General features: G+C 41.5%; 1 pseudogene; it reads left to right on the plus strand.

Annotated features, from left to right (window-relative positions):
• Positions 1-4,460: 4,460 nt before the first annotated feature.
• LOC118937396 lies at positions 4,461-9,291 on the plus strand (annotated as a pseudogene).
• The last annotated feature ends 4,223 nt before the right edge of the window (positions 9,292-13,514 follow it).

The following is a 13,514-nucleotide window of genomic DNA, read 5'->3' on the forward strand; positions in this document are numbered from 1 at the left end:
TGAGAGTACAGCATGGATTCTACACTGAGAGTACAGCATGGATTCTACACTGAGAGTACAGCATGGATTCTACACTGAGAGTACAGCATGGATTCTACACTGAGAGTACAGCATGGATTCTACACTGAGAGTACAGCATGGATTCTACACTGAGAGTACAACATGGATTCTACACTGAGAGTACAGCATGGATTCTACACTGAGAGTACAGCATGGATTCTACACTGAGAGTACAGCATGGATTCTACACTGAGAGTACAGCATGGATTCTACACTGAGAGTACAGCATGGATTCTACACTGAGAGTACAGCATGGATTCTACACTGAGAGTACAGCATGGATTCTACACTGAGAGTACAGCATGGATTCTACACTGAGAGTACAGCATGGATTCTACACTGAGAGTACAGCATGGATTCTACACTGAGAGTACAGCATGGATTCTACACTGAGAGTACAGCATGGATTCTACACTGAGAGTACAGCATGGATTCTACACTGAGAGTACAGCATGGATTCTACACTGAGAGTACAGCATGGATTCTACACTGAGAGTACAGCATGGATTCTACACTGAGAGTACAGCATGGATTCTATTCTAGTTAAAATTGTCAGCGTAATTTAAATGACATTCACATAATCAGGTTATTGTGAGCATAAATGTCACATGTTAATTAACCTTTGGAGTACCATCCCCTTTTGTGTGTATTTGGTTTATTTTAGTTTAATTTAGTTTGCAGTGACCTTTATTTGACATATTTTGTGGGCCTTGTTCTAATTTAGCATATTTTCCTTTGGTTTGCTGTGCTTTTCCTTTCCTTTATGTCTCTGAAAATACTTAAGATAGACACCTCCCAATTGGGTGGTCTCCATGGAACTGCTCCCTGGTTAGCTACACCTGGGCCTAGTTCACTTAACGAGCTACACCTGGGCCTAGCTCACCTAACGAGCTACACCTGGGCCTGGTTCACCTAACGAGCTACACCTGGGCCTAGTTCAGCTAACGAGCTACACCTGGGCCTAGTTCACCTAATGAGCTACACCTGGGCCTAGTTCACCTAACAAGCTACACATGGGCCTAGTTCACCTAACGAGCTACACCTGGGCTTAGTTCACCTAACGAGCTACACCTGGGCCTAGTTCACCTAACGAGCTACACCTGGGCCTAGTTCACCTAACGAGCTAAACCTGGGCCTAGTTATCCTAAAGGGGGCTTTCAGCTCCAGTTTAGGCCTGCTGCTGGATTAAGGTTGCAAAATACCCAGGCCAAACTCTAGTGGATTACCTAGTAATGCATATTTGAAATGAAACAATTGTCTTTCCCAGTTCATCTTATTTCCATGGCAATTTCTTACTGTCCACTAGGGCCAACGCGAGCAACTATTACTATCTAGTAGCCTGCGATCTACGGCTCAGAGGATCACGGGTTCAATAGAAGTTCTTTATTTGTTTCTGTTTACCTCTATCCCAAACCTTAACCCTTCCCTTAACCCCTTGGAATTAACGTGTAAGGTTAACCCTGTTGCCTAAATTTAACCAACATTTCTAAATTCATTCCTATTCTCAACAGTCGTGGTAAATGTCAATTTAACTTTTGTGCAGTCTGACTGACAGCTAACATAGGTAAAAATATGCTCTATTAGAACGGCCACACAGCCCATAGTCTGCAGACAACACCACAGACGGCCCCACACACAATAATTAAAATGGCCAGGAATGGCGTTTGTCTGCTACTACAATTATGGCGAGGAATGGCATTTTCTTTGGTGCTTGTGTTGAGAGGGGTTGGGGGATTCCAGATTTCCTTTATATTTCCTCTTGATTCCAGGAAAATTCCAACTGGGATTTTTGGAAAACCTGCATGTTTCGGGAAAGGAGACCATGGGATGGGTGAAACCAATAAATGGAGACAACAGACAATGACCGGCTAGCTAGCGAGTACCGGGGAAAGTGTGGCAGAGGCAGCTATCTTGGATAGGCCTCCGGCAGCACGGACTATATCTTTGGGTCCGAGTTTGTTTAATCCTTCTTCTGATTTGTGTTTGTGAATGTGTGGCCTGGTTGATTGAGATAAAAACCTTTTAAACCTTTCCAACCGTGTCTGTGTGGTGGCCTGGGATCCCTAGTAACCTCCTTTGACATAAACAACATCAACTGTGTATGAAAAGCTATCAAGAACTCCACTCTCAATTTCTCTTACTGTTAATTATTCATTTGAGCTGAAGCTCTATCAAAGTAAAACTTTGGATGAAGACGATTCTTTTTTTAAGTAATTTCATTGGGTGCAGTGAAAAGAGCATTGGGTCCTCTCCAATGGTAATGTGTTTCCTGAGATGTGCCCATTCCGTCGGACTGCTGGAGTGTGAAGTGGATGGTAATTCCAACATCATTGACCTATAATAAGGTTGGGCAGTCTTCAGAATCTAATACACAGCACAGGAAGATGACATTCAGGGCAAATGGACACCTCCGTTTAATAATAATTGTTCACATTGTCAGTGTATGAGCGGATTCATAATAGCTTGAAGCTTTTAGCTGATGATGACGGCACTAAATTCAACCTACACAAAAGTCCAAGTAATTTCCTTTGTGACAATCAGATAAGCACTGACCATCATTGCACAGGTTTCTTAAGGTTACCGGCACTTAGAATTCAAAACCAACTGACACTGCATGCAGACATACTGTACATCTATTCAACTACACTTCTTATATAACCTTTTCTATCTAGGTTAGTCGGATTTAGATCCCATTTATTTTACAAGATAGACCTTCATACTAAATGACAAACTGATATTTCCCTATGGAGCTGTCCCTTGACAGTTTAGCTGTACTGTATTTCAGACTCTCTCCTCTCCTCTCCTCTCCTCTCCTCTCCTCTCCTCTCCTCTCCTCTCCTCTCCTCTCCTCTCCACTCCCAGAAGTGCCTTTCTCTCAGGCCTACATGTGGTATCTCCAGACTAAAGTGTTTCCTCTTACTGGAAACAATGAACAGTTGCTTACAGCTGACACACATGAAGGTGGTTGCCATGAGAACATCCTGATGGTTAACGCCATGCCAGCGTTCCATCCCCAGTTCAAAAAGGAGCAATTATCTGATGACATCAAAGAGCGGTGATTCCATAGAAAGGAAGCACAGAGCCAGGCAACAGATGAGATATTCAACCAACAGATGGTGGGTTTTCCCCTTATTTGGAGCGTCTAACTAAACACCTAATAAGGGACAAATACGTTCCCCCAAATTACTCCCTTTTGGGTAGTGTAACTTGGTAGAAAACAAAACATTTTAATATTTTAACATTATCATAAAATGTTCAACTTAATAAGAAAACGAGTTTTCCCATTTTGACTATAGTGAGGGGTCTTAAGTGCCAAATAAAGTAACAGGGTTAACCGTGACAGGGCTGACGATTTCATCTAATAACAGCCATCAATCCTCTTGTGACAGGAGGAATGGAAGCTTGTGGGCAATAGGGAGGGGCAATTGAATGCACGCTTCACAATAAAACATGTAATTGTCAAAACATTACCAGACTATCTATGGGTTACAGGGTTGACGTGTTAAGCTTGACTCACTCGGTTCTCCAACACAACACACCAGAAAATGGCCAAGAAGATTAGAACCAGCTCACCTGCTTTTACACTATGCTTTTACTGTTAGATGTTCAATGTTTCTTCTGAAAAAAATATAAAGGAATAGTTTACCATATTAAAATGAGAGTTAAGTTCACATAGCAGTTTATTTTATCACTGATCACATGAAATTAGTAATAATCTTCAACAATAATCTACATTAATCTCCAATTTAGTTAAAGCAACAAAATACTGCAACTAGGGCTTTATACTGATGGTGAAAACTTGGAGTAATTTTGTGGATAAAATTGTCCTAGAAGTCACTTTAGTCAATTCTGGCACTTTACCAAGTCTTTACTCAAATATAAAATCAGATTTATTGAACTGTACATGTGGTCTATATTAAAGGGCACTTCATTTAATGTAACAGGCTTTTAAATGTTCAATATTGGTGCACAATTTCTACTTAAAATATCAAAGGGACTCAAAACGAACTTATTCCTTGGATTGACCCATAAACACATGCACAGATCTCAGAATCTTTTGTCTGTAAGAAAATTATTCATAAATAAGATGTCTATTACTGTACAGTACATGATGAAACAGAACAGCTCTACTGTATCTGCGATATGATCTTTCAATTATACATCTCCTAGTACGATTTGATCTCTTATTGCTGAGAGCAATGAGATTGTTGGATCAAACAGCACATCCAAAGAGCTTTGATCTCTGCTACGCTCATGTGGTTAACCATGTTTCTCCAGTCTCATTTACTGACAGGCTTCTGACCAGTGATGTTAAATATGGTCCCCAAGGTGCAAGTCACTGTGTTTGGCCATGGCCCGTTCATCCCCTTTCCTCTTTCATGATTGACCAATGGGTGAACATGGTGGAGGAGGAGTTGAAGTACTGTGAGGCAATGGTGAAAGTTCAGGGAAAATGCAATCATGTAATGACCTTCCATCTCTCTATGACCATCCGTTCATACCAGTGTCATACCAGTGTCATACCAGTGTTTATTTGATCACTTGTATTTGAGGTTTGAGTCCAACATTCACTTTTTATAAAGTGCTTTTCACAACAAACGCCCAATTTTTCAGTTTTTGATTTGTTAAAAAAGTTTGAAATATCCAATAAATGTCGTTCCACTTCATGATTGTGTCCCACTTGTTGTTGATTCTTCACAAAAAAATACAGTTTTATATCTTTATGTTTGAAGCCTGAAATGTGGCAAAAGATCGCAAAGTTCAAGGGGGCCGAATACTTTCGCAAGGCACTGTATTTACTAGAAAGCTAAAATGATGATAAAAGATACATATACACAAAACACAGTCTAGGCTATTGATTAGAACTTAGTGTAACGGGCCAACACACTATGGCGCGTGTTACCCAAAAGTGGGGATTTAAAAGAGAGAGAAAAAGAGAAAGTACACTAGAGAAATATACATTTGGGGACATTTGTCAGCTATGTTTATTTTAAACCTAGCCCCGAACTGCCGCTCTTATGGGTCAGAATATAATGATGTAATTACGTGTGGGAGGTCTCAAATAGGAAGCTCCGTGTGTCGTTTAGGCTTCTCAATGATACACTTCTCCGGCGTAACTCTCTGGTTGTCCTCACGATGTCAGTGTCCTTTTGGTCTGATTCCTCACCCTTGTTCTGGGGGGGGGGGTCTTCTGAGGACAGACAGCTCTGTAGCTCAGAGCTCACAGCGTAGGAATGAAACAGTGTAGATACCACGATTCGATGGAGAGTGGAGGTTAGGTGGTCCGTCTTGAATTCACCCGCTTAGACACAGCTACTCATCAGTAACATGGGTAGAAAAAGATTTCTTTGTCTTCAACCATGGGTTGAGTTTTGGGTTCGTTGACTTTTTAGACCTCGGCTGCAGCTTGGGTCACGTAGTCTCATATGTTAATTCTGTACTTACAGGTTTTATATCCTCAGGTCAGAAGTGGGCATAACTGCCTTTAGGGCAATTCTCTGGGCGTACCAAGTTATGGACAAGGTCTAGATTTTACTCAAATCCAATTTTAGACAACTAACTTCACATTTCATCTTTACCAAAATATTCTCTTTGATTTGGAATTTTTTCACACAACGTACAATGTATAAACATCAAGCATATCCTAGGAAAACTCTTAAAGTTACAATGTTTTCGTAATAATGTCATCTATTAACCTTCAATAACAAAACAAAAATGACATACATTTTCATATTCCGTCTATCGTCATGACCAGCATTGTGGCTGACGGAAACCATTGTTCCAAAGTCCCTTTATTTCATGTTTAATGTTCTGAGGCTGGTTCTCCAGAGTGAGAGGACAAAGGAATGTTGTCTGTGGTCTAAGATTTACCATGGGCGTGAGGGGTCATAAAACCCCACATCTTCAGACCCCTAGATCTCTCCTCCTCTTTTTATTTTTTTTATTTATTTTACCTTCATTTAACCAGGTAGGCAAGTTGAGAACAAGTTCTCATTTACAATTGCGACCTGGCCAAGATAAAGCAAAGCAGTTCGACAGATACAACGACACAGAGTTACACATGGAGTAAAACAAACATACAGTCAATAATACAGTATAAACAAGTCTATATACAATGTGAGCAAATGAGGTGAGAAGGGAGGTAAAGGCAAAAAAGGCCATGGTGGCAAGGTAAATACAATATAGCAAGTAAAACACTGGAATGGTAGTTTTGCAATGGAAGAATGTGCAAAGTAGAAATAAAAATATTGGGGTGCAAAGGAGCAAAATAAATAAATAAATTAAATACAGTTGGGAAAGAGGTAGTTGTTTGGGCTAAATTATAGGTGGGCTATGTACAGGTGCAGTAATCTGTGAGCTGCTCTGACAGTTGGTGCTTAAAGCTAGTGAGGGAGATAAGTGTTTCCAGTTTCAGAGATTTTTGTAGTTCGTTCCAGTCATTGGCAGCAGAGAACTAGAAAGAGAGGCGGCCAAAGAAAGAATTGGTTTTGGGGGTGACTAGAGAGATATACCTGCTGGAGAGTGTGCTACAGGTGGGAGATGCTATGGTGACCAGCGAGCTGAGATAAGGGGGGACTTTACCTAGCAGGGTCTTGTAGATGACATGGAGCCAGTGGGTTTGGCGATGAGTATGAAGCGAGGGCCAGCCAACGAGAGCGTACAGGTCGCAATGGTGGGTAGTATATGGGGCTTTGGTGACAAAACGGATTGCACTGTGATAGACTGCATCCAATTTGTTGAGTAGGGTATTGGAGGTTATTTTGTAAATGACATCGCCAAAGTCGAGGATTGGTAGGATGGTCAGTTTTACAAGGGTATGTTTGGTAGCATGAGTGAAGGATGCTTTGTTGCGAAATAGGAAGCCAATTCTAGATTTAACTTTGGATTGGAGATGTTTGATATGGGTCTGGAAGGAGAGTTTACAGTCTAACCAGTCTCTGTTGGGGTCGAGTGATAATATGTAGGGTTGTGGTCTCCTGTAACCTGACCTGATAAGGACAGTCATGACAAACCTCCTGAGGTCTCCTTTCGATTAATTGTTTTCCACCTTTTTCTTTCCATTACCTTCCTCTTTTGACCACACCCTTTCCCAGTCCCCTTTCCACTCACAAGACACACTTGACCTCATCTTTACTAGATGCTGTTCAACTACTAATCTCACTGCAACCTCCCTCCAGGTCTCTGATCACTACTTGGTTTCCTCTTCTATCTCCTGATCCTCCAACCCTAACCACTCAGCCCCTACTGAGATAGTCATGTGCCATCTCAAACTTTGCTCTCTCTCTCCCACTAGTCTCTACTATTCTATCCTATTGTCTGTCCTTTCTGCTAAATCCTTCTCCCTCCTGTCTCCTGATTCTGCCTCTTTGACCCTACTCTTCTCCCTTTCTGAATCCTATGACTCTCATTGTCCCCTTTCCTCCTGGCCGGCTCGGCCCTCCCCTCCTGCTCCATGGCTGAGTGAATCATTTGCGAGCTTACAGAACAGGGATGCCGCCAGCTGATTGAAAATGGAGAAAAACTAATCTTCCAAATTACATCCTTTCGCTCTTCCTCTGTATCTGTTGCTAAAGCCACTTTATATCGCTGAAAACATCAAGCTCTTACCCTAGAAAGAAAATATCAACCTCTTACCCTAGAAAACTCTTTCCAAACTTCTCCTCCCTCCTTAATCCTCCACCCCTTCCCAACTCTGTGGACAACTTTGTCAACCACTTTGAAATTAAGATTTACGACATCCGCTCCTCATTCACTCAGACTATTGAATCCACTGGTTCCACTCACACAAAACTACCCTACATCTTCACCTCTTTCTCCCCTCTCTAGAAATCCTGCGACTAGTGATGTCCTGCCGCCCAACAACCTGCCACTCAACCCCATCCTCTACTCTCTTCTCCATCTCTGGAGAATTTCTCCCATTCCTCACTCCCCCCATCAACTCATCTCTGACCCCTAGCTCTGTCACCTTTGACTTCAAAATGGCCAGAGTCACTTCCCTACTCAAGAAATCAACACTCATCTTTTTTTTGTCTAAAACTACAGACCGGTACTCCTTATTTCTTTTGGATCCAAAACACTTGAGTGTGCTGTCTCTGACCAACTATCACTCTCTCTCTCAGAACGATCTAACCAGTCAGGCTTCAAGACGAGTCACTCAACCGAGACTGCTCTCCTCTGTGTCACAGAGGCTCTCTGCACTGCCAAAGCTGACTCTCTCTCCTCCGCTCTTATCCTCCTAGATCTAACTGCTGCCTTCAACACCATGAACCATCAGATCCTTCTCTCAGGGCTAGGAATCTCAGGCTCTGCACACTCTTGGATTCTATCCTACCTGGCAGGCCGCTCCTACAAAGTGATGTGGAGAGGATCTGTGTCTGCACCACATGCTCTCACTACTGGTCTCCCCCAGGGCGTGATTCTAGGCCCTCTATTCTTCTCTCTATACACTCAGCTCCGTCATGTCTTCACATGGTCTCACCTATAATTGCTATGCAGATGACACAACTCTGTTTCTCCTTTTCCCTTCTTACACCAAGGTGGCGACACGCATCTCTGTGTGCCTTGTCAAGCTCAACCTTGACAAGACGGAGCTGCTCTTTCTCCTGTGGAAGGCCTGCCCATCCCATGACCTCTCCATCATGGTTGACAACTCCATGGTGTCCCCCTCCCAGAGGGCAAATAACCTTGGTGTGACCCTGGACAACACCCTGTTGTTCTCTGTAAACATAAAAGCAGTGACTTGCTCCTGCAGGTTCATGCTCTACAACGTTCTCACAGTATGACCCTGCCTCAAACAGGAAGCGGCACAGGTCACTTGTCATCTAAGTTGTAGGTCACTTGTCATCTCTCGTCTGAACTACTGCAACTCACTGTTGGCTGGGCTCCCAGTTTGTGCCATCAAACTCCAACAACTTATCCATAACGCTGCAGCCCGACTGTGTTCAACTTTCCCAGGTTCTCCCATGTCACCCCGCTCCACTCCACTGGCTTCCAGTTGAAGCTCGCATCCACTACAAGACCATGGTACTTTCCTAAGGAGCAGAATGAGGAACAACCTCTCCCTAGTTTCAGGCTCACACCCTAGATCACAACCAAGTACTCTTTTCTGCAACCTCTGGTCTCTCGGCCCTCCCATCCCTATAGGAGGGTAGCTCCCACTCAGCCCAGTCGAAGCTCTTCTCTGTCCTGGCACCTCTTGAAGCAAGGACTGCAGAGTACCTGCCCATCTGAAACCTCTACCTCTTCAAAGAGTATCTGATGATTCAAAAATATAAGACATGGGTCACATTGTAGATGTGTACATTGTAGGTCCTTTACTTATTTACTGTCTCTACAGCCTTTGTTGAACTGCAATTGGAACTTAATGCAAGTCACATAAACATGTATCTGATGATTTATGAATATGTGCATTGGATGGTGCCCTCATTGATCATGTCCCCACTTACAAATATCTGGGTATCTGGATTGACAAAAAAAGCATGTTGATGAGTTAGTTAAGAAATAATAAATTAAAAAGGGCTTATTTTATAGAAAAATGTAATGACTTCAAAAAAATAAAATAATTCAGTCGACATTCACACTGGTTATAGACTATGATGATATTGCCGATAGAAATGCAGCTGCCACTGTCTTGAAGCCATTGAATGCAGTTTATCATAGCACGCTACTCTTTATTACGGGCGAAAGATTCAGTACATATCACTGCATTCTGTATGAGCAAGTAGGCTGGCCCTCTTTTTGTTTATAAAGACCTCCTGCATAAACTTACAGAAATATGAGATACCAGACCTGGTCTCAGGAATGGTTAACTCTGGAGTTCCCTTTGATATCCACAGAGTTCGGTAAATCTGATTGTAAACTGGAATAATCTCCAAGGCATTGTAAAATTGGATGAATTGGTGCCTCTAGGGCAATTCAAAAGCCTGATTGATGACCTTGTTACTGAAAAATGTGTTTGTTTTCTGTGATTGTGTTTTGCTCTTCATGTATTGATGTTTATTTGCTATTTGTTTATTTGGTTCCCAATTAGTTTTTTCAGCTACTCTTCCTGTGGTCCACAAAAAATGATTGACCATCCAATGCTGTACCTAGGAGTTTAGCTTCCTGATCTTGCTCAATGGTTACACGCTTTATGTTTAGGTCTCAGATAATTGTATTTTAGTTTTAGATGTAGTTAAGGTACTCCAAAGTCTTTTCCAATTGTATTTTATGTTATTATCTTTGTTTGGAAATATAATTTCATCTTCTTTTTGTTACGTTCAGTAAAACATTTTCTCAATTTACAGAATGTCAACCGATCAGATGAGCAGCTTACCTTGTTTGCCTCTTTTGCACAATTTTCTAATTCAACATCAATCCAGAGGGCTGGAACAGTTCTCACAGTTAGTTTCTTAAAACCTCTTAAAGCTTGGGGGCACAATTTTTATTTTTGGAAAAATAACGTTCCCAAAGTAAACTGCCTATTTCTCAGGACCAGATGCTAGAATATGCATTTAATTGACAGCTTAGGATAGAAAACACTCTAAAGTTTCCAAAACTGTAAAAATATTGTCTGTGAGTATAACAGAACTGATATTGCAGGTGAAATCCTGAGAAAAATCCAATCAGGAAGTGACCCTTATTTTGAAACCCCTGTCTTTCTATGCATCCTTATTGACCATTGAAATGGATATTAACCAGATTCCTTTTTCTATGGCATCCCTAAGGTGTCTACAGCCTTTAGACGTAGTTTCACGCCTTTATGTTGAAGAATGAGCGTAAACGAACACATTGCGTAAGTGGCCAGCTGATGGCTCTCAGAGTGATTCTTGCGTAAAAGAGAGAGGTAGGCATTTTTCCTCCCGGTCCTACTGAAAAGCTAACTGTCCCGGTTGATATGTTATCGAATAGATATTTGAAAAACAGCTTGAGGATTGATTATAAAAAACGTTTGCCATGTTTCTGTCGATATTATGGATATAATTTAGATTTTTTTCGGGGTTGTCATGAACGCTATTTCCGGTGGATTTCTGAACATAACGTGACAAACAAACGAAGGTATTTTGGGTATAAAAATGATCTTTATGGAACAAAAGGAACATTTGCTGTCTAACTGGGAGTCTCGTCAGTGAAAACGTCCGAAGATCATCAAAGGTAAACAGTTTATTTGATTTCTGATTTTCGTGACCAAGCTTCCTGCTGCTAGCTGGACATGATGCTATGCTAGGCTATCGATAAACTTACACAAACGCTTGTCTTGCTATCGCTGTAAAGCATAATTTCAAAATCTGAGACGACAGGGTGATTAACAAAAGGCTAAGCTGTGTTTCACTATATTTCACTTGTGATTTCATGAATATGAATATTTTCTAGTAAGATTATTTGACCGTTGCGCTATGCTAATTAGGGTAGTTGCTGACAATTCTCCCGGATACGGCATGTCAACAATTGGCATTAATAATTGTTCAAATACTTCCTGGATTCACTTCCTCATATACTGAACACCTGACCAACATTTATGTTTTGTAAATCCTGAAAAAACATTTAGTATGATCTCCTATAAATTACTTTAGGCCCAACCTTTGGCTCATTGTCTTTCCTTGTTATTGCCACGGTGTTATGGTCACTACAGCCAATGGAAACTGATATTAATTTGGCTCGCAAGCCAAAGAACAGCATCCCAACCATGAAGCACGGGGGTGGCAGCGTCATGTTGTGGGGGTGCTTTGCTGCAGGAGGGATTGGTGCACTTCACAAAATTAATGGCATCATGAGGCAGGAAGATTATGTGGATATATTGAAGCAACATCTCAAGACATCAGTCAGGAAGTTAAAGCTTGCTCGCAAATGGTCTTCCAAATGGACAATGACCCCAAGCATACTTCCAAAGTTGTGGCAAAATAGCTTAAGGACAACAAAGTCAAGGTATAGGAGTGGTCATCTCAAAGCCCTGACCTCATTCCCATAGAAAATGTGTGGGCAAAACTGAAAAAGTGTGTGCGAGCAAGGAGGCCTACAAACCTGACTCAGTTAAACCAGCTCTGTCAGGAGGAATAGGCCAAAATTCACCCAACTTATTGTGGGAAGCTTGTGGAAGGCTACCCAAAACATTTGACCCAAGTTAAACCATTTAAAGGCAATGCTACCAAATACTAATTGAGTGTATGTAAACTTCTTACCCACTGGGAATGTGATGAAAGAAATAAAAGCTGAAATAATTAATTCTCTCTACTATTATTCTGACATGTCACATTCTTCAAATAACGTGGTGATCCTAACTGACCAAAACAAGGATTTTTTACAAGGATTAAATGTCAGGAATTGTGAAAAACTGAGTTTAAATGTATTTGGCTAAGGTGTATGTAAACTTCCGACTTCAACTGTATATGAATCCGTTGTTTCAAAATATCCACATAATTTTCCTGCCTTGTGATGCCATCTATTTTGTGAAGTGCACCAGTCCCTCCTGCAGCAAAGCACCCCCACATCATGATGTTTAGGATGTCACGGTTGGGATGGTGTTCTTCGGCTTGCAAGCCTCCCCCTTTTTCGTCCAAACATAACGATGGTCATTATATCCAAACAGTTCTATTTTTGCTTCATCAGACCAGAGGACATTTCTCCAAAAAGTACGATCTTTGTCCCCATGTGCAGTTGCAAACTGTTGTCTGGCTTTTTTATGGTGGTTTTGGAGCAGTGGCTTCTTCCTTGCTGAGAAGCCTTTCAGGTTATGTCGATATAGGACTCGTTTTACTGTGGATATAGATACTTCCGACTTCAACTGCATTATTATGGGCTTTTCAATGCCCTTTCCTTGCCAGCTAATCGGACATAATGTGGAGACAGATTAAAGCAATGTGTGTGTGTAAGTGAGTGTGTGTGTGTGTGTGTGTGTGTGTGTGTAAGTGAGTGTGTGTGTGTGTGTGTGTGTGTGTGTGTGTGTGACGTTGGGCTGAAGCTATTGACTGTGAATTTTGGACATTGAGCGAATGTAAGCAATGTACCCAGGCTATATGGCAGCATTCATAGCTGGGATACATTCTTTCTGCATCTAGCGCATAGGTTCAGAGAAGTCCTCATTGAGGAAGATGTTGGTTCCTCTCAAGTTCTTGGCTCTCTCCGGGTCTCTCCAGGCTTTGGACCAGGTCTCTCTTGGAAAAGAGATGTTATCTCAATGAGAAAAAACTTCTATAAATAAAGGTCAAAAAATAAATAATAATAAAAAACAGCCATTTTGTCCTTAAACATCAGGAACTTGACCACAATCTTTTTGGGTGTGTCACCTTGTCTGGTTACATGTTTTTCAGACCTGTGGGTGTGCTCCACCTGAATCAATATGTGAATATTGATGTGTATATTGATCTGTGTATTGTACATTGATGTGTAGGGCTCATCTGTGAAAGACAGTCCCTGTCGAAAAGAAGGTTAAACACAAAAATAAAAGTTGCTTAGTAAATCTGTCTTTCATAATAGCC

Source organism: Oncorhynchus mykiss, chromosome 11, assembly GCF_013265735.2.
Source record: "Oncorhynchus mykiss isolate Arlee chromosome 11, USDA_OmykA_1.1, whole genome shotgun sequence".
Taxonomy (NCBI): Eukaryota; Metazoa; Chordata; class Actinopteri; order Salmoniformes; family Salmonidae; genus Oncorhynchus; species Oncorhynchus mykiss.